The sequence below is a fragment of the Eubalaena glacialis genome, chromosome 10, assembly GCF_028564815.1.
Source record: "Eubalaena glacialis isolate mEubGla1 chromosome 10, mEubGla1.1.hap2.+ XY, whole genome shotgun sequence".
In the NCBI taxonomy this organism is placed as follows: Eukaryota; Metazoa; Chordata; class Mammalia; order Artiodactyla; family Balaenidae; genus Eubalaena; species Eubalaena glacialis.
The window spans coordinates 3,737,915-3,759,504 of NC_083725.1; positions in this window are offsets into that span (position 1 = coordinate 3,737,915).

Below are 21,590 nucleotides of genomic sequence, written 5' to 3' on the forward strand. Positions count from 1 at the left end.
AGAACAACTTTTTACAATTAATAAGTACTCTGCCTCCCCAACCTTCCTGTGGGCAATTCCTGGGGATGAATGGCTCTGTCTACTTCTTGGGAAGTCCAACAGAATTGAGCCCCCAGTGGCCACAGAACTTTCTCATATTGGCTTTTTCTTCTTCTGTTTATCACCCTCTCTCATCCTCATTTCTGCAACTTGGAATCACCTCCCAAATAAACTATTTATGTGGATGCCCCTGTGTCCAGCTTTGCTTTCAGGGAAACTGAGTCTTTTCAGAGCTGCTTGTCTAAAATGAGACACACATTGGATAAACCATGGAAAAATCACCACCTGGTCCAGTTATACCAGGATAGAGTTGTTTGATATTTGGGAATAGTGGTTGGGATGGGAAGAGCTAGCCTTCCCAAGGCCTCTGTTTCTCATAGCTTGTTGCTCCTAAGTAGCAGAGATACTACCCATGGGAGAAACTCATCTGGTATCACACATGTGACCCTCATCTGCCTTCCTTTTGGTCTGTCAGGGATATGCGTCAGCCAGGGGGTGAAAAGGAGTCATAAAAATGATAATGGAGAGAAACACCAGCGAAATAAATGGCAGACTAGGAAACTCCCTTATTTCCTCATGGAGACATCAAAAAAAAACAACCAAAAATTGGATAAAATAACCTTATATGAGTTATGGAAAAACAATCCAAGGTCTACAGCAACCAAGAGAAAAACAAATACCGTATGCTAACACATATATATGGAATCTTAAAAAAAAATCGTCTGAAGAACCTAGGGGCAGGACGACGGGAATAAAGACGCAGACGTAGAGAATGGACTTGAGGACATGGGAAGGGGGAAGGGTAAGCTGGGACGAAGTGAGAGAGTGGCATGGACACATATACACTACCAAATGTGAAATAGATAGCTAGTGGGAAGAAGCTGCATAGCACAGGGAGATCAGCTCGGTGCTTTGTGACCACCTAGAGGGGTGGGATAGGGAGGGTGGGAGGGAGACACAAGAGGGAGGAGATATGGGGATATATGTATATGTATAGCTGATTCACTTTGTTATACAGCAGAAACTAACACACCATTGTAAAGCAATTATACTCCAATAAAGATGTTAAAAAAAAAAAGAAAATGCCACACTCAAAGAAATTGCCACACTCAAAACAGCAGGAAATTCTGTGGTATTTTTGCTTGCCTTTTCCCCGCCCTCTCCCTGGTGTGGCGTGCTCTTGGTTTGGAGGACATGGCTGTTCCCAGTCCCCTCCCTTGAACAGGAGGGAGCAGGGCAGATTTGCAATGTTATAACCTATCTGGGGGCTGCTTGAAGGACTGGTCTCTGTTTCACCTGATTCAGATCTGAGGGAGAGTGAAGCACCTGTCACTGCTCAGGAAAGCTGCAGGGAAACTACAGACCTGCAGGTGTCTGGGACAAAGGGTTATGGGTGGAGACACACAGTAAACCATCTAAGGCCCCAAGGAGAAACTGAGGTGAGACTCTGTGCAGTTAAGACATTTATAAGCAACTGTGTATATGGGGTAATTGAAAAGCCACACACAGGCCCATGTAAGACACATGCTCAGAAAAGCCCTGAGAAGGCCCTAAGCTTTCTCTGTGAGCTGATCCAGAGGCTCAGGACATGCCTGTCTAATTACTTAAGGATTTCCCCAGCCCAGAGCCAGTCTGCACTGGGAGGGGTAGTTGTTTTTTCAAATGCTCAGTTTTCAACAAAAGAAAATCACAAGCATACAATAAAACATGTAAGAAATGGTAAAACATGGCCTATTCAAAGGAAAAAAATTAAATGGCAGAAACCATCCCTGAAGAAATACAAACATTGGATACAAGACAAAGACTTCAAACAATTGTCTTTTTTTTTTTTTTTTTTAACTAGGTTGACCACTGAGAAAATTACTGGTTCTAGGAGTTACTGATTAACTTCCAAAGAGACATGTAAATAAGCTATGTGTTTCTATGAGGAGTTTCTTTGATCCTTAAAGTACGGCAAGTAGAATTATTTTTGCACAATGCTCTATAGAGAAAATTAGTTATTGGCTTATTCATTTTTTCAACCATTTGCTCACTCCTGCCAGGTTCTGTAACAACTAGGTTACAGAAGAGAACAGAGCGGACAGGGTTTGTGCTCTTAAGCCCCTGGGAATACCTGTTCATTCTATTCCATTTGGCAGAAACGTTTGAAAAGCACTGTCACCTGACATGTGAATTCCTTCTAAAACAAGCCTGCTGGCTTCCAGTTATTCCTTAAAGGAAATAAATGGCTGTGGGAGAAAAATTCAGAGGCAATACCCCATCCTTATCTGGAATAATTAAAGTGGAAGAAAGTTCCTGTTGGTGAAAAGCCTGATTATTCTATAATTTTTGGAGAACTGTATTTTATTTCTTTCAAGATTAAAGAAACTAACTGGATTAATTGTTAAAAGAATATGGGTAGCAGATGTCCTGTGATATCTGCAATGAATATGTACTTTGTTAAGATATTTTTATAATTTTAAAAATAATATATGTACTGTATAGAAAGTATTGAAAGTGCAAAAAAGTATAAATAAACAAAGTATATGTCCCAGTACTCAGAGACAACTGCTTTTAACACATATCCACATCCTTTATCTGATTCTTGGAACCAACTGTGTTTCGGAATTCAGAATTTCTCAGATTTTAGTAAGGAAATTCAATGTGTGTACCAAAGATTTGATTTGATTTGATATTGAGACATGATTAACATATAACAGTATATTAGTTTCAGGTCTACAACATAATGATTTGATATATGTATATACTGCAAAATCATCACCACAGTAACTCTAGTTAACATCCATCACCAGACAGAGTTATATTATTTTTCTTGTGAGAACTTTTAAGATCTTAACTTTCAAATATACTATACAGTATTATTAACTCTAGTCACCATGTTGTACATTACATCATCAGGACTTATTTTATAACTAGAAGTACATTTGACCACCTTTACCCATTTCTCCATTGCCCCTGGCAACCATCAATCTGTTCTTTGTATCTGTGAGAAAACAGTCATCTAAAATATTCTTAAAGAGCTAAAGGAAAGCATGGGCAAAGAACTGAAAGGAATCAGGAAACAATACACAAACAAAATGAGAATAGAGATAGAAATTACCTAAAGGAACCAGACAGAAATTCTGAAACTGAAAAGTACAATAAGGTTTTTCCCACTCTCTGAAAGTATAGCATTTCTGTGAAACTTTTTGTAAGCCAAAATGGCATAAAGTAAAGAAGAAATTATCTTAGGATACATCTAGTTAATGGATGCACAAAATAAATCAGGATAAAGCATAGATGCTCACAGACAGAGTTCAAAACTATGGTGACTTGATGCTGAGATACTGAGTCTAGTTCCTGAGGAAGTACTGTCTCTAAAACGGCTCACTGCAAAACAAATGCCGAATGCTATTCTCACTTTTTTCTTCTGATTTATTTTGGTTAGTAAAAACAGTTACTAATATAGGTCTTTTGTAAAAGTGAAGTGGCATAAAGCAAACTTTCAAAAAGTGTGGGATATCTGTAACTAAACTGAAAAATTAACTAGAGGGGCTCAACAACAGACTTGAACAGGAAAAAGAAAAAATCAATGAACCCAAAGACAGGACATTTGCAATTATTAAGTCTGAGGAGCAGAAAGAAAAAAGAATAAAGAAAAGTGAACAGAACCTACGAGACTTACAAAACCTCATCAAGCAGATCAATATATGCATTATGGAAGTCCCAGAAGGAGAAGAGAAAAAGGATCAGAGAGCTTATTTGATGAAATAATGGCTGAACACTTCTCAAATTTAAGGAAAGACATGAATCTATGAATTCAAAAAACTCGATGAGTTCCAAGTAGGATAAAACCAAAAAGACCCACACTGAGACACATTATAATTAATCTGTTGAAAGACAAAGAGAAAAATCTTGAAGCAGCAAGAGGAAAGTTACTCATCATGTACAAAGGATACTCTGTAAGATTATCAGCCAAATTTCTTATTGGAAAACTCAGAGGACAGAAGGCAATGGGATGATATATTTAAAGTGCTGAAAGAAAAAACTGTCAGGTTAGAGTTCTATATTCAGCAACACTGTCCTTCAAAAATGAGGGAGAAGTTAAGATACTCCCAGATAAGCAAAAACAGGGAATTCATTACCACTGGTTGTGCCCTACAAGAAACGCTGCAGGGACTCCTTCAGGTTGAAATGCAAGGATGCTATAACGCTACTCACAGCCCTAGGAAGATACAGACCTCTGGTAAAGGTAAATACATGGACAAATATAAAAGTGAGTGCTATTCTAATTTTGCTTTATAATTTCACTTTTTATTTTCAACAGAATTTAAAAGAGAAATGCATAAAAATAATTATAAATCTATGTTAATTGGTATACAAGATATAAAGATGTAAATTGTGGCATCAATAACATAAAGTTGGGGTCAAATGGAATTGTAAAGGAGTAGAGTTTTTGTATGTAATTGAAGTTAAGTTGGTATCAATTCAAAATACATTGTTATAACTAGGATGGTTATATATAATCCCCATGATAACCACCAAGAAAACACACATAGAATATACACAAAAGGAAATAGGAAGGAAATCAAAACATGTCACTACAAAAAACAAACAAACAAAAACAAAAAACAAAAAAACCCACAACTAAACACAAAGGAAGGCAGTAATAGAGGATATGAGGGAAAAAAGGCTATAAGACATACAGAAAACTAACAAAATGGCATAAGTCTTTCCTTATTACTAATTACTTTAAATGTAAATAGTTTAAAATTTGCAATCAAAAGACAAACACTGGCAGAATGGATAAAAAAGCATGATCTACCTTTATGCTGCCTATAAGAAACTTACTTTAGATCTAAAGACACATATAGATTGAAAGCGAAAGATGGAAAAAGACATTCCATGCAAATAGTAACAAAAGGAGAGCTGAGGTGGCTATACAAATACCAGACAAAATATACTTTAAGTCTAAAGCTATTACGAGAGATAAAGAAGGACATTATATATTGATAAAAGGGTCAATTCACCAAGAAGCTATAACAAGTATAAACATATATGCAACAGGAATCAGAGCTCCAAATATATGAAGCAAATACTGATAGAAACACTACTGTATAATAGTAGGAGACTACAATATCCCCTTTCAGTAACTGATAAAACAACCAGACAGAAGATCCATAAGGAAATGGAAGACTTGAACAAACCTAGAAACCAGCTGGACCTAACAGACATATTCAGAACACTCCACCCAACAACAGCACAATACACATTTCTCTCAACTGCATATGGAACATTGTCCAGGATAGACCATATGTTAGGCCACAAAACAAGTCTTAACAGATTTTTAAAAATTGAAAGCATACAAAGTATCTTTTCCAACCACAATGGAATGAAACTAGAAATCAATAGCAGAAGGGAAACTGGAAAATCCACAAATATGTGGAAATTAAACAACACACTCTTCAACAACCAATGAGTCAAAGAAAAAAGCATAAGGGAAACTGTAAAATACCTTGAGACAAGTGAAAATGAAAACACAACATATCAGAACTTATGGGATGCAGTGAAAGAAGTGCTAAGAGGGAAATTTGTAGCTGTAAATGCTATAGAAAGAACTCTAATGAACGACCTAACTTTATACTCTAAATATCTAGAAAAATAAAAAATGTTAGTGGCTGATAGTTTATGTTCCAAGGCCTCAAACAGACCACGCTTCCCCTGTAGTATGACCTACCCTAACTTCAGAAGTCCCCTCAGTGTTTCAACATCTATAGATCCAAACTTTCCCCAGCCCACACTTCCACATTTTGCAAGATATTTTCACCTGAGTGTTGTGTTCCACACATCCCAAAATGAACTCTTCACCTTTTCCACGAAATTTGCTCTGCCTCTGTGGTTCAGATCCCAAGTCTCCTCTGGTCCCTTTCTCACCCTTGCCACCCCCAGCCCACATCATGCTGAAGACCCTGTGGTCACTGTATCACTCCATCAGTCTCCTTCCTTATAAAGCCACGTACAGTTAACCAGATTCATCCTGAGTACAAAAAGAATGGGCAGCATTGTGTCCCCTTTTCTGTTTTTATCTCCTTAATTTCAAACTATTGTTGAGCACCTCCTATGGGTCAGACTCTGTCCTGGGCTTTGGAAAACCAAGATGAATATCACTTTCCTGCCCTCAAGGAGATGCCAGTTTCCAAATGGGGGTAGTCAGGTTATATAAACGAAAAAGCCAACAAGCAAGGAGACTGACAACAGAGAAGTGTGTAAGACGTGTGCAGGGACACAGAGGAGAAACTGACGATCAAGGCTGGTGAGCAGAGAAGGTCTTAGAACAGGAGATGTTTGAACTCAGTCCTGGAGGATTAATTGGAGTCTAAGTGGACCAGAGGGGTGGCATATGAAGGAAAGGATAGAGCAATGCGTGGGCTTGGCACTGCATAAAGGAACTCTAGCTAATTCTGCATGACTCATGCTTTTGTAACAGCCTCAACACATTATTACCACAACAGCCCTGTGAGGCAGGGAGTATTAGCATCCCCATTTTACAGACGAAGGATTTGAGGAGAGAAGACATGAAGCAATTTGCCTAGTGTTACACTGCTGCTCAGAGAAGCACTCACTGAGTTTCCAGCCTAGGAGGAGGGGTGCGGACAGCCACTGCCAGTCTCACGCTCTGAGCAAACAGAGGAATCTTTCGACCAACCAAAGAGCTCTGCTGAAACACTGCATTTCCTCTTGTGAACCAAATCTCAGACCTGAAGTTATATTTTTACCACCACTGCCCCTACCCCCATGCTTTAACAAGACATGGTATCTTGTTTCTAAGGGTAAAAGAAATGCTTATAAACAAGACTACAAAAGGCATCTTAAGACAACAAATCACTCATAAAAAAGGGAACATTCTGATGAGTTAAGTGTAAATGAATCAGAAACATATGGATTCAATCTACTTTAAAAGGCCCAGTGGAGTTCCAAGTGAAGGGTAAAACCCTTGGAGGAGATTGTATTTGGGGATATTTCCAAACCCAGGGCCATTAGTTCTGGCCAGGCCCAGAGCTAGGCTGGTAGATGGATCTCCGAGGAAACCAACAGAAAGAGAACCTCAGAAAGGTAGGAGGGTCACTTTATCCCAAATCCTCAAGCCCAGACTTGGAAATTTTCAAAGCAACTTGCCTCCTAGAAACACCTTTCCTGAACATCTCATTCTGGCCCAGGGCTGGGACTCCGAGTCCAGCCAACAGTTTCACTTTAGAAACTCAGCTCGTCCAACTCCAAAAGGGTGTAGAGGCTGGACCGAAACCCTTCATCTTTCCCAAAGATTCTCTTCCTTTGACGATGAACCGTGTCCAGACCATGGCTTTGGAAGAGGAAATAAGGGCCATGGTTCTCTTTGGCAGCATCAGGTGAGAAATGAATATGCACAGAAATATTGAACACATTCAACTAAACAGGAAACAACATAAGAAAAAGAAAGATCCAGACTCATCAGTCTGGTTGGGTTGCATCAGCCATGAAAATAAACAAAGGCCTAAAGAGATCAGGCCGGTTTAATGGAAACCAGGCAATGAGCAGGTATGTGTCCCTGGGCGTAATCATCACTGAGGCTCCCCGTGCTCTCGTGCCTTTTCTGGGGTCCCACATGGGATGAAAGGTCAACCACCAGGGAGTGTGGTGGGCTCAGGGCCGCCCCGTGTTTGCTCGGCCTCTGTTTCTTTACCCCGCCAAGTGCCCTCTTCCCGATGAGAACCCAGCCTGCTTTGTGCTGCTGATTTTTCTCTTTCTCACAGTGGCATTGCTAGAGAAACAGGCCTTTCTCATCCACTGATGACTGAATCAAGTTTTGGGGGGAGGACTAAGAGAAGTGAGCAAATGCAACAGTATTCTCCCCAAATGCCGCCTTAAATTGAAATCGTCTGTTCTGGAAGCCCAGGCTCCCTGTCCCCAGGCCACACCCAGGCAGCTGGGAAGGTGAGCCGGGGAGCCGCCCTCGCAGACCGCTGACCCCTGGACTCGCTGCAGTGAGGGGTTGTGTTGAGAAGAAAGGCACCCCTGGGCTGGGAGCCGGGGAGCTGGGTCTCATGGGGATTTTCTGTGCCCCTGAAGTCCCCATTGTCACCCCCTCCCCAAGACAGGCCTTCCTCTCTCCTGTTGATGCCTGAGATCAGTCATCTTAGAGATTTATTTCTTTACTTAAGACTTTGACACTTAAGACAACCAAGGTGAGACCGAATGTGAACATCTTAACGTCAGAGGACGGAGGAGGGGAGGGAAGCTGTGGGAATGGGGTGGCAGGGCAGTGGGGTGGCAGTGGGGTAAAGGCAGGCAGGGATGGCGGGGGGGGGTGGTGGCTGAGAACCTTGGAGACACACTGCACTCGCTTCCCTGGTCCCCCGCCCCAACACCCAGGCCATTCTAAGACTGAAACAGAAAGGGCCCTGGAGCCCTGAGAGCCCCTGCTGCCCCTCTCCATGATGCCCGTCCCCAGTCGAGGCAGATTTGCCAAGAGGCCACCATGTGCCAGGCACAGCTCTAGACCCTGGGGTACAGCAGTGGGAAAATGGCAGCTGCGGGGACCCTGACACTTCTCAGAGGAATTCAGGAGTGGTGTGGAGCCTGAGAACTAAAAGGGACCACAGCTGTCCCGGTCACCTCCTCCCTGGCTGTCCCAGGGCCCCTCCAGTTCCAGACCCTTCTTCAGCTGGTCCTGCCTTTGCAGGGGGAACCGAGTTGTCAGAGGACTTTCTTCAGATGCAGCGCTGAGCTCACCAGAGCGCAGAGCCTGAGGAGGTCCTGGGGTGGATGCCGGGTTGCCCACAGCCTCCCTCAGCCCTGCCTCAGTTTCCACATCCGCCGCCATAGCCAAGCATCTGCTGCACAGAGCAGGGGGGCAGCTCGGGGAAGGCACGCCATCTCCTCGCACAGATGGTGGGGCCTTGGCTGAATCTGGCCCCGCCTCCCCGGGGAGAGAGGCTTCCGGAATCCAGTTAGCCCTTCCCCCAGTACCCAGACTCTCCGAATCCACAGGACTGAGCCGGTGCCTCTGGAACTGGAGCGCTGTTGGCCGATGCTCTAAGCCGGCTATGGATGGATAGAAAGGTGAGGAGGAGAGGAAGAGAGAACAGGGGCTGGGGGTGCCACAGAAGAGAGGGGATTTGGTGGTGGGCTTCTTGCCAAGCTTCACTGTCTTCACCCTCGAAATGGTTCCAAACAGCTGGGCCAGTGATCAGCCTGCTCGTCTTCTCTGGGCAGCTCGGGGCCCAGGGAAGCCCAGGTGCCTGCCCGACAGCGAGCTCAGCGTAGGGGAAGGGGCGAGAGAGGCCGGGCGCCCACCCTTGGGGACGATTTCTGTCGGCTGAGGCTTTCGGGAGGAGGGGTCGGGGAGGGCCCGAGCTGAGCATGGGCTCCTCTGCTAGGGCGTCCTCCCCCGCACAGGACTCCCGGGACGGTCACTCGCAGGCCCTTCCCTGGACACCTGGCCTGTGACTTACCCTGTGATTTTCTGTCGTCTCCGGCCACTTTCTCAGGTGGCCAGAGCCTGGGGCCAGCAAGGCCAGGGGCTAAGTACAAACTCCCACGGAGACTTATCTGAGCGGCATTCTGGGCTGGGGCCCCGGGGTCTGCCCCGCTCCTGACACACCTCTGGACACAAGAGGAGCCGGGCGGCGTAACCCAGAGCCCGGCACCGCTGAGCCGTACATTTGAGCCCGAGCGCGGGCCGTAGAAAGGCCGCGGCTGGTCCCTGCTCACGGCCTCGCCGCGGAGTCTCAGTCCTCGAGCCGGCTTCCTCTGGGCTGTCTTGGTCACGTGATTCGAGTAATTCCAAAAGTCCCCAACGTGTAAAACAGTTGACAGACACCAGGGTAAAAGATAAGTGCCCGAGACAAGGGGCCCAAGTCTATGCCCTGGGGCAGCCGCCGGTCTGATGCCCCTGGATTCCGCTCTCCTCTCCCAGTGCCTGCCGGGCGCCGCACAGTGGGAGCAAGTCAGCCAAACGCTGTTCTGAACGCAACGGCCTCAGAAGCAGGGGCTCGCGCTGCCTCCACTGGACAGACAAGTACACCGAGGCCCAGAGAGGGCGGCTGACTCGGCCGCACGTCCCAGGGCTGAAGGGCAGAGCAGGGATCCGAACCCAGACAGGCTCCAGCCTGCACCCCTGCTCCGCTGAGCTAGTCTGTCCACTTGGGCAAAGCTCTGTGCTGGGTTACGTGAGGGAATTCAAATAAATATGCGGTGTAGTCACGGCCCCCGGGAGCTCGACCGTCACCAAGGCTGAAGCAGCCTTCCCAGACTGGCCTAATGAACCTGCTGCCCGGGCTGGATTCCTCACGCTCCGTGTATGGCTTTGGGTCTCTGCACTTCAGTGAGACCGTCAGCAGCCCCCTCTCCTTCCCCTGCACATCAAAGCCCCACAGGGGCTGAAATCCCACCTTAGGAGCCTCAACCTAGTCTTCCAGACAGGCCGGCCGGAGCACCTTCCCTCCCAGAGCATGATTCTGGGGTAACAGAAAGGAAGAACTCAGCAGTCCTTGCCAAGCTTCATGACAAAGATGTTGTGTGGGACCCGAGGATACAGCTGAGTCGGGCCTGCCGTCTGGGCTCCGGCCTCAGCCAACGGCGAACCAGGTCAAGCCACAGAGTAACGGGACGCCCTGCACCGCCCGAGCCTGCCAGGCCCCGCTCCACCAGCAGGGTCACCCTCGGCCGGCTGTCCACTTGCAAATTGGCCACTTGGCATTTTAGAGACGCCCTGGCCACACTCACCTGGGGGACTGGGGGATGGCGCCTGGTGTTTGGTCCAGAACCCAGTGCCTCTGGGACCCCAGGGGCTTTGAAGGGGTGTTATAAGTTAGCAAAAGTCAAAGAGAGGATTTCATCAAGAACTTGAGTATTAAGGCTGCAATCAACGTTGAGTCAAACAGGGCTAGAAGGAGCCTGATGCCACGGTGACGGAGATACACAAAGAGGGCCCACGGGGCACAGGATTCCTTCTGGAGCATTCCGCCCACTCATGGGGCTGTTAGAAGCTGATGCAGGATGCTGAAGCAGGAGCCGGATCTCCTTCCTGGGGGACCATTAGAAAACAGCTGCATTTGGAGACGGGGGGGTGGGGAGAGGTTCTGTTAGCCTTGCTGTTTGCTTCTGACTCTGGTGTCACTGAGTGTCTTTCCGAAGGGCCGGTGTCTCTCCTTTCCCGTGGGGCAGGCCATGTCACGGGGATACCAGGGCATGGGTGCAGCTTGTAACAGCACCTGGGATCTCGACCAAGGAGATGCTGCCTGGAAAAAATGCAGTGGTTTTAGCAACGTGGGCATGATGTGCATGAGAAGGAAGAACATGATAAATCAAAGGTGACAGGAAGGACATCCTCTTCCTTTCCTGCAACCCGGCTGGTTTTGAAAACCTCCAAGCGGGTTCAAGTCTCTTCCAGGCAGGAAGGCAGCCTTTACCAAGGCAACGCTGCCCTGGCATGACACCCCCCCGGCACCCAAAGCTGAAACGACCTCCAGCACCAGACTCCAGAGTCAAGATCGCTAACACGGTTACTCCCCACCCCCTGCCCTTCCCTGCAGTGCCCACCCCTGCCTCACAAGGAAAGGCCCAGAACCTGGGGGGCTGCTCAGGCAAGTTCCGGGTGGTGGCAGCCACGTGTAGGATCCAGCCCAGCACTCAGGCCTGGGGACAAGCCACCCGGGAGAGTCAAAGGTCAGACTCACAGCCACGGCGAACCCCAGAGAGACAGCACAGCCACTGCGCATGGCAGGTGCCTTCTGCTGGCACTGCCCTCCCAGGCGTGGCCCCAAATTCCCCAGGAATTTCAGCTTCCCTTCAGAGCGACGCTCCTTTCTCAGAGGGCAGCTTTCACGATCCTGGTGGCAACTCACCCACCGGCATTTAACTCCCGCCTCTTCAACCTGAGAAAAGGAAATAAGAATGAATTAGGACCTCAGAGCACCATCTGAAAATGAACCATAAACCAGGACAAGGACAGTGTGTGTTTGCCAGGGTCGCAGAAGCGCGTGTAACCTCCCCGTGTTTATAAGGCACCGGGCCCTGTTTGCCCAGAGTTTACCAGATGAAACACTCAAGAGAGAAGGTGCCTCCGATGGTTTTCCAGAGGGAGCAAAGACGGGCAAGGCCTTGGAAACTTTTTTCCCCACTCCACAGAAAGTTGTATGTGAAAGGAGCCCTCAAATTAAAAATAAGTGGTGGCGGTTTTTAAGATAAAGTTGTTCAGTGTTTCACAGCACCTCAAAATCATAAAATTAGCTGGGACGCTGGACATCGTGCAGACACGCTGTGCACGCGGTGCGGCGTCTCTCCTGCGCCAGGACCAGCAGGAGGCACAGGGGCTGCCTGCCCTCTCCACGGGGGCGGACTCCTCCCCGCAAGGGAGCAGCGCACGTGTTTCCAGACAGCTCCATGTTTTAGATAATTTTTCCTTACATTAAGCCAACATTAATTTTCCTGTAGCTTCCAGCCAGCATTGTAAACTGTGTTCTCTGGGGTCGCTACAAATGCCTCCACCTTTTTCCTTCTGTGACATCCTTCAGATCTGGAAGATCCTGTAGCGTGCCCTGCCCACCCTGCCTTCTCTTCTCCAGGCTAGATCCGCTGCTTTGTCAGACAACCTCACTTAATAAGCCATGAGCTGCCTGTATGTTTTCCATTTAAGGGCTGTTTTTGGCAGGGCCGCTGCTGTGCCCTCTCCAGCAGCGTCTGCCCACCTCCTGCTGTGCCCCATGGCAGCTGTTTATGGACAAGAGCCCCTCCATCAGACCTCGGGGGTGGAGTTAGCTTCCCGCAGTAGAATGACTCACCTCTGAGGGCCTTGCCCAGAGAGGCAAAGAGGATGGAAGCCATGTGAGGAGAACAAATACATTTGTCTTTACACGGCTGTGTCGCCAGGAGCTGGCACCTGGCAAACGCTGGTATTTTCTTTTTTTTTTTTTTTCTGTAAATAAGATTTAACAGATAATTTAAAAGTTTTACATTGTTAAATTTAATATATGTCTATAAAGCAGTTGTGATAGAATAATAGAAAAGGACATCCTCTACTCTTTTTAAAGATGGTTACAAAGACTAAATGAGAACTTTCCTCACCATGGCTACTTTTTTTTTTTTTAAACATCTTTGTTGGAGTATAATTGCTTTACAATGGTGTGTTAGTTTCTGCTTTATAACAAAGTGAATCAGCTATACGTATACATATATCCCCATATCCCCTCCCTCTTGCACCTCCCTCCCACCCTCCCTATCCCACCCCTCTAGGTGGTCACAAAGCACCAAGCTGATCTCCCTGTGCTATGCAAAACGCTGGTATTTTCTGATGCATGAATGCAGAAGAGAATGAAGGAAGCAAGCAGAGATGAGATGCAGAGACAAAGAAAGGTCTTCATGGGTTCAAAACCTTTACCTCAAATGTCCTGAGTCCCCTGCTCCAATCCCGGAGCCTATCTAATGCAGTCCCCAGGCTCCAAGGCTGCATTCTGCCCACAGCGATACCCACCCCCCCAACAACTTCCACCCTTAATAACCCTGTTAAACCACCACCAGCTCCTCCTCACACCACTCGACCTCTCCCCATCCCCTCCTCCTCCTCTCCCCATCTCTCCCCCAGCTCACAATCCACAAGCCTCACCTACAAACATCCCAGGATGCTCCTCTCAGACACAAATTCCAAAGACATCCAAATAAGAAGAAGAAAAATGGTGGAAGACAGTGTTTTGATTTGGGGGCACCAGCTGATATCCTTTGGTCCCAGACTGATTTGGGAAGGATCCCAAAAAAACGCTCATGTGCCTGGCCACGTGGGGCAGAAAGGCTGCTGGGGCTGTGCCCATTGCACAGAGATCCCTGGTAACGAGGACAGCTCCAAGGCATCCCAGTGCCATCTGCTGTTGAACAGCATGAGATGCCTTGAGCTGTTAAGTGGGCAGATTCAGTTTTATTTTTCCTCTCTGGAGTAAAAAGAAGAAGGAACTCTGGCCACGGGTGACATACAAACGTCAGGCCTGAGTCTATCTACACATGGAAATAACTCCCCAGGCCTCCCTTCTCCACCCCCATCTCTGGAGATAAACTGTAATAAAGTATTAACAACTGGCTCTGCTCTTCTGATAGACAAGGGATGACTCTCTTTTAAAGACCTTTGTGCTCTGTTGTTGGCAAAGCCATTTAAACTGTGATCATTAGCAGCTCTGCCTACAGCGCGGGCCGAGGCGGATTTCTCTGGAGAGGTTCCATCAATCACGTGTTCCTGGTGGGGAGCAGCTGTCTGAGGCCGGGGTGCAGGAGAGCGGGGGCGACACTTCACTCGCCCGGCCCAGCAGGGAACTTGGTGTTGGCTTTGGGCCTCGGGTGCACCTGGCTGGGAGGTGCCTGACAGCACAGCGGGGAGGGGGGAGGCAGATGGGGTGGATGCCTCCCCTTCCCCAAGAAGCCCAAGGGGAAGTTGCTCTCCGGCTCTTATTGAGACAGGCTGGGACCTGGGACCCTTTGCTGCAGAGTTTGCACCTGGACACACCTCTCCTGGAGCAACAAAACACACAGAAACTCTATGGGACTAAAAATAACTGCGTGCAGGTGCAGTTGGGAAGAATTCTGGACCCAAAAGATATAAAGAGACCAAAAAACCCAACTGCCACTTTTGAAGAGCCTGGAGCAAAAACAGGGTGTTGGGAGCAAATGTGGGGAACTGCGCATGCCCCCGGCACACACCACCACCAGAGGGGTGGGCAAAACGCCCAAGCCACCCCTCCAGCCCGAGCCCTGGACACACCCCTACCCTCACCCCATGTAAGGAACCAGCTCGCCAACCGCCCCCGCTCCCCCCTCAGGGAGCGAGCAAGCAAGGGAACCTGTTGTCTGTTCTCGCTCCACGCTGCTGCAGCAGGGGCCCCAATAAAGCCTGGCCTGAATTTCTTGTCTGGCCTCTGATCAATTTCTATTGATTGGGGAACTCCAAGAACTCTGGTCAGTAACATTGTGAGGGATGGCAGTGGTGCATCTACAGAAGGAGAGAGCTGCACTGGGCCTGAAATATTCTGAAGCCCTTGGGGAAAGGGCTGGGAAGGGAAGGAAAGTTCAGTGACAGCTGAGTCCTGTCTGTTCCCTTTCAAGTCTTGCATGTTGCAGGAAGCACTTCAGATGGTGAAAAGTGAAGGAACAGGAAGCTTGTGGATGGGTGTGTGAAAGGGCAGGGAGGCAGAGTTAGGGGGTGGGGAGACAAGGGGGAGAAGCAAGAGCGGGAGAGGACAAGGGGGAGAGAGACAGAACCGAGGCACAGGAGAGTCAGGGGAGGCATGTTCTGAGGGGTGAGAGCTTAAAAACACGGATTCATGAAGATCAACTATACTACAATATAAAATAAAAATTAAATTAAATTTTTAAAAAAGGATGAATGAAGAAGAGAGGGACTGCTTCCCTTCTTTCTTCTTCTTTTCTCTTTCTTTTTTTCTTTCTTTTCTTTTTTGGCCACACCACGCGGCACGTGGGATCTTAGTTCCCCAACCAGGGATCGAACCTGTGCCCCCTGCAGTGGAGGCGTGGCGTCTTAACCACTGGACCACCAGGGAAGTACTGCTTCCCTTCTTTTTAAAGGCTAATATTCCCCTGTATGTACATTTCATGTTTTCTTTACCCACCCATCTGTTGATGGACATTGAGTGCCATTTGTGACAACATGGTTGAACCTAGAGGATAGTGTGCTCGGTGAAAAAAGCCAAACACAGAAGGGCATATACCGCATGATGCCCCTTATATAAGAATCTCAAATAGATGTAGAAGCAGAGGGTAGGACAGTGGTTACTGGGTGGGGGGGAGGGGCGAAGTGGGGAGTGGCTGCCCGGTATAAAGTTTTAGTTAAAGTGGCTGCCCGGTATAAAGTTTTAGTTACGCAAGATGAATTAGTTCTGGAGATCTGCTGTACCGTGTAGGGCTTATAGTCAACAATACTGTGTTGTACACTTAAAAATTTCTTGGGGCTTCCCTGGTGGTGCAGTGGTTGAGAGTCTGCCTGCCAATGCAGGGGACACGGGTTCGAGCCCTGGTCTGGGAGGATCCCACATACCGCGGAGCAACTAAGCCCGTGAGCCACAGCTACTGAGCCTGCGCGTCTGGAGCCCCTGCTCCGCAACGGGAGAGGCCACGACAGTGAGAGGCCCACGCACCGCAATGAAGAGCGGCCCCCGCTTGCCGCAAATGGAGAAAGCCCTCGCACAGAAACGAAGACCCAACACAGCCAAAAATAAATAAATTAATTAATTTAAAAAAAAATTTCTTAAGAGAGTAGGTCTCACGTTAAGTGTTGTCACTACATTACACAACCATCAAACAGAGGGACACAAGGACACCTGTGGAGGTGATGCTATGTCGATTACTCTGAAAACAGGGTGATGGCGTCACAGGTGTTCACATGTGTCCAAACTCATCAAAATGTATTCATTAACACGTGCAGTTTATTGTGTATCAACTAAACCTCAATCAAGCCGTTAAAAACAAGAAGGAAGGGACTGTGCTTAGGGAAGGCAGTCTGAGTCTTTGGAGAGAAAGTTCAAAAATTAGCAGCTCTTCCTGAACCTCTGAAACTCAGACACATTCCTGGATGAAATTTTTCCAAAGCCAAGAACTTTGCTCCCCTTTTTTCGGCCTTGGTTGCCAGAGAGTTTAAAAGTCAAACTTATTGCCTAAGTTTTGTGATCTGTTCAAATCAGGTGACTGAAACATCTCCATCTGCTTCTCGGAGAGAGTCTTGGAAGTGTGATGCTCAGACATTTCTCCCCACACGGCATCCCAGGCTCTCAGCCAGCATAAGCCCTTCAGGAAGTCGGGGGAGCACAAATCTTGAATAAAGGGCAAAACATACGCTCAAGGAACCAGGAAGATACATTCTCCCGACCCATCTCATCTCCAGAAGAGAATAAGACATGTCCCACGGCATTCAGATGCAGCTTGGCAGTGAGCGGGCTCAGGGGAAGAGGAGGCCCTGGGACAGGCAGGGTCCCGAAGCAGCAGCCGTCCAGACACAGTAACCAGAACAATCAGTTGGCCAATTAATTAGGATTTTTGCAGTTGTCTTATTGCTCTGATTTAAGTTTAATTACCTAATAGTTTAGTTGGTAACATGAGAACAGGGCATAAATTTCCAAAGGTCCCAAAGGCTATGCAGCGAGAAGTCAGTTGTTCTCTCAGACTACCCCTCCAGCTACCGTCCCCCTGCCCCCACCCAGGTAAATGCTGCCACCAGATCCTCTAAAAGGAGACTGTCGGGTCCTCCAACAGGCTTGACAAAGGACCCTGGCCCATCCCAGAGATGGGGTTCAAAAGGCTCCTCTGTAGAAACAACGCTTGAGCTGAGAGGTGAAGGACAAACAGGGGTGTGCTAGTGAAAGAAGGAACGGCATGTGCAAAGGCCCTGTGGTCAGAGTGGGCACAGCACTTTGGACAAGATGGCAAGGAGGTAGGGTGGCCCATTCCCGGAGAGTGAGGTGGGGGTGGGCAGGAGCAGTGGGCAGAGGTGGCAGGGCTCCCTAGGCCATCTCAGGATTGTGATCTTTATCCATAGAACTGATTTAAGCCCTGTGGGTTCAGAGGGTATATGTGACAGATCCATTTAACGTTTTGAAAACATAATCACTGTAGCTCCTGTGTAGAGAAGAGCGAGCACTGATAAGGGTAGAGATTGTACAGGAAGAGACTGTACAGTTAGGAGATTATACAGGAAACCTTAGCTGCCCTGCCCCACACCTGTTCAGCATCCCCTTTGAATTCAGCCATGGCCACGGCCATGGTGGACTCTCCCAGGTGGGCTTCACCTCAAATGCCGCCTTCCCTGCGGCCTCTCCAGTGACACTGATGCCAGGGAAGCTGTTGGTGCACATGTAGGAATGATCTGAATGTGCAGGAGAGTCTGTGCTTCCAGGAGCAACCCTCAGCCAGTGAAGAATGGGAGCCGGTGGATAAACACTCCTCATGGGCAATCAGGACCCACTCTTCAGGTCCCAGGTTGGGTTTAGGTCCCACGGCGGCGACCTCACTTACGCACTCTTATATAGACGTTCCTTCTTCTCCCACTCTGCCTGCCCCTCCCTTCTGATTCCTGGGATTACTCCTAAATAAGCAATCCGCAAAGAAGTCCTTTTAGGCTCTGCTTTCTCGCGTTATCTCAAGTAAGACGGAGGCATTTGCAGCTGTCTAGGTAAGACAGGATAGGAGCCTGGAATAGGGCGGCAGCTGTGGGAACGGACAGATTGAAAAGATATTTGGAAGGTGAAATCAAGAGTCCAGTGCAGCCACATTCTCCAACACCACTCTCTCTTCTATCCCCTTTGACATTTGGTGTGGCCAGTCCAGGCTCACAGCTTGTTACCACTGCGGAGTAACAAGTGGCACTTGTTGGAGGAGGTGTCTCACAGCTGTGCAAATGGCCACCATATATGGAGGCAGAACTCAACAGTCCTTGCAAAACGGAAGTTACGGGACATGAAGAGGGTATTTCCAGGCAGTCCTTAATTGGTTGAATTTAAAATGGGGCCTTTGGCAGATATCCCTGGCATGAGCATCTCCTTCAGGCAAGACGGCACAGCCATTGTAGCAGAGAGAGAAGTAACAGTAACAACAGGAGGCCGTGGAGGAGGAGTGACGGCTGCGCATCCAATGAAGATGAAGAAATGGGGACTCAGAGAGATAGGTCATCTTCCCAGGGTCCCCTGAGCAGTGCCTGATAAAGCAAGGATGCACATCGTGGTCCAAATGGCTCCAAAGACCATGCTTTTAACAGCAATCTCCTTTTCAATTTCCCTCTGCTCCAAAGCAGGGTGGGGGAGCCCGGGCAGAGTCCAGCCATCTCTACTTACGCTGGCTCATTGGACCAGTTGACTGTCAGTTAGATTCTGTTACTCAGTAGACGAGGCTCAAGACTTTTTTTTTTTTTTTTGCACATAAAGGGTTTATTTTAAATGTTTTAAGGATAGGATAGCGTTACATCATAATTACAAATATTATGTACAGAATTAACAGATTTATATTGTTTATACTTCTAAACGCAGAGAACAGGGAACTGTCTATACCTTGTATAAAATAAAATTAAAACTAAAAATGAATTCGAGCTTGAAAGATGAGGTCATTTACCTAATTTTAAGATGCGAACATGAAACATATCACACTGTGGTGATAATCATGTCTCAACATATAAATACATCAAACCAACATGTTGTACACCTTAAACTTATATAACATTATATGTCAATTATATCTCAAGTTTTAAAAATCAATTAATTGATTGTTTAATTTTTAAAAAAAGAGGACCTTTGGCGGATGTGGCGAATGGAGATGACACCGAGTGTGGCCTTGGCTGGATGGACTATAGAGGCAGCAGTGGACGCCTCTCATTTATTTAGTTCACAAATAACAGCTGCCAATTCGCTTAATCCTTACAACAACCTCACGATGTAGATTCTGCTATTTTCCCCCTTTTACAGATGAAGAAACCGAGGCAAAATAAAATGACTTAATAACTTTCCCAGGGAGACTCCGTTAGTAAGTAGCAGAACTGGGGTTTTCACCCAGGAATTCTAAAATCTGTGTTCTCACTCATGGCTCCCTGCTGCCCCTCCTTCACCGATTCACCCTACAAACACTGCTGGTCGTTTTCTCCATATCAGGGTTAGTTAGATGCTGTGGGAGTGGAGGCTGGGTGAAATACAAAAATGAATCAAGCATGAATTCAGCCCTCAAGTAATTTATTCTCTCACTGATGTTAAGTGTTTCCATAAAGGATGATGAGAAAATGTAGAAAGTGACAAATGTCCAATAAAAGATACTGACAAAATACTATGGGGCTTCAAAAACGGAGAGTGATTCCAATGTGGAGGATGCAAAGAGATGGGACATCAGTTTGGTTTTGCTGCATAACGAACCGCTCCAAAATTCAGTGACTCAGAGGACACCTACCTGTTGCCTCTCATGATTCTGCAATGGGCCGGTCGGTTCTTCTGTTTGGGGCTGGCTCTGCAGTGCCAGGTGATCTAGGAGGGCCTTGCTCACCCATCTGGGATGGCTGGGATGGAGGGGACCTCTTGTCCTCCAGATGTGGTCCAGCCTCACTCTCTTGGTGGAAAAAAGGTCCCTATCAGCAAGAGAGAGGAAAAGCCCTGATGCACAAGCACTTTTCCAGCCCCTCCATATGTCATGTTTGCTAATATTCCATTGGCCAAAACAAGCCCAAGATTCAAGGGGTAGGGAGATCGGCTCCCCTTCTGCTGGGATGTGGCAACAGCACATTGCAATGAGACATGCTTAGCGGGATTAGAGGGGAGTGTAGTTTTTTGTTTTTTGGTTTATTTTCAATCAGGCAGGATCAGAGAAAGCTTTACAGAAAGAATGAGCCTTGAAAAATGGCTGAGGCTGGGGATTGTGGCAGGTTTCCCATATGTGGAGAAAATCCAGAGGCGAGAGAGCTGAGGGTCTGAGACAGGCTGGGACCTGGCACCCTTTGCTGTGGGGCTTGCACCTGGAAACATGTCTGCTTGAGCAACAGGATACAAAGAAACTTATAAGGGATTAAAAATAACTGCGTGCATGAGCAGCTGGGGCAAATTATGAACAATAAGATACAAAAAGACCAAAACCCCAGCTGCCACTTCTGAAGAGCCGGGAGCAAAAGCAGGATACTGCGCATGCCCACCGCCCTCAACACCACCAAAGGGGTGGGCAGACCACCTCAGCCACCCCTCCAGGCTGACCCCTGGACCTGCCCCTACCCTCACCCCATATAAGGAACCAGCTCGCTCCCGCACTTAGGAAGCAAACACGGGAAGCTGTTGCTTGTTCTCGCTCCCGCCTGCTGTAGCAGGAGCCCCCAATAAAGCCTTGCCTGAATTTCTTGTCTGGCCTCTGATCAATTTCTATTGATTAAGGAGGCCAAGAACCCTGGTCCGTAATAGGTCCTCAAGGACCAGCATGTGCTTCATTTGGGCTAGAAGGAAGGTCAGAAAAGAAAGTTGGAGCTGAATCATGGAGGGATGGAGTGATGTCTTTCAGATCTGGGATGGCGGCCAATGGCTTATTAAGAGGTTGATCTCTACTTGCAGGGCACAGCCCCTCTCAGAGAACATGCTCTACCACACGCCTGGCAGCCGTGGCAGCACAATTCTCTTGTTCCTGGAGCCCAAGGAGCAAGCAGAGGACCTGGGGTAGCCAGTCTACAGGCTGCCAAAGCTCTACGGTGGCCGGAAAAGGTGAGTTGGGGGACTGAGGCATCAGTGGCAGAGGTCAAATGAAGGGCACATTGAGGTTAAGTCAAAGCTGGGGCATCCAAAGCTGGGTTCAAATTGCCACGTGGGAGCTAAGGGTGAGGAAGCCAGCTGGTAGAGACAGGAGACAGAGTTTTATGAAGATAAAAACTGACACAACGAGGGAAGACTGGTCCCTGGAGTAGCCTCAGGTCTTGATGACCTTCCCATCCACGTATAGGTTTACAAGTATTCTCTTTCTCTGCGTCATGATTCTGTCCCTGCATCAGCTGATGATGGGTGGTCTGTCTTGCATCACATGATGGGTGGTCGTCTCCT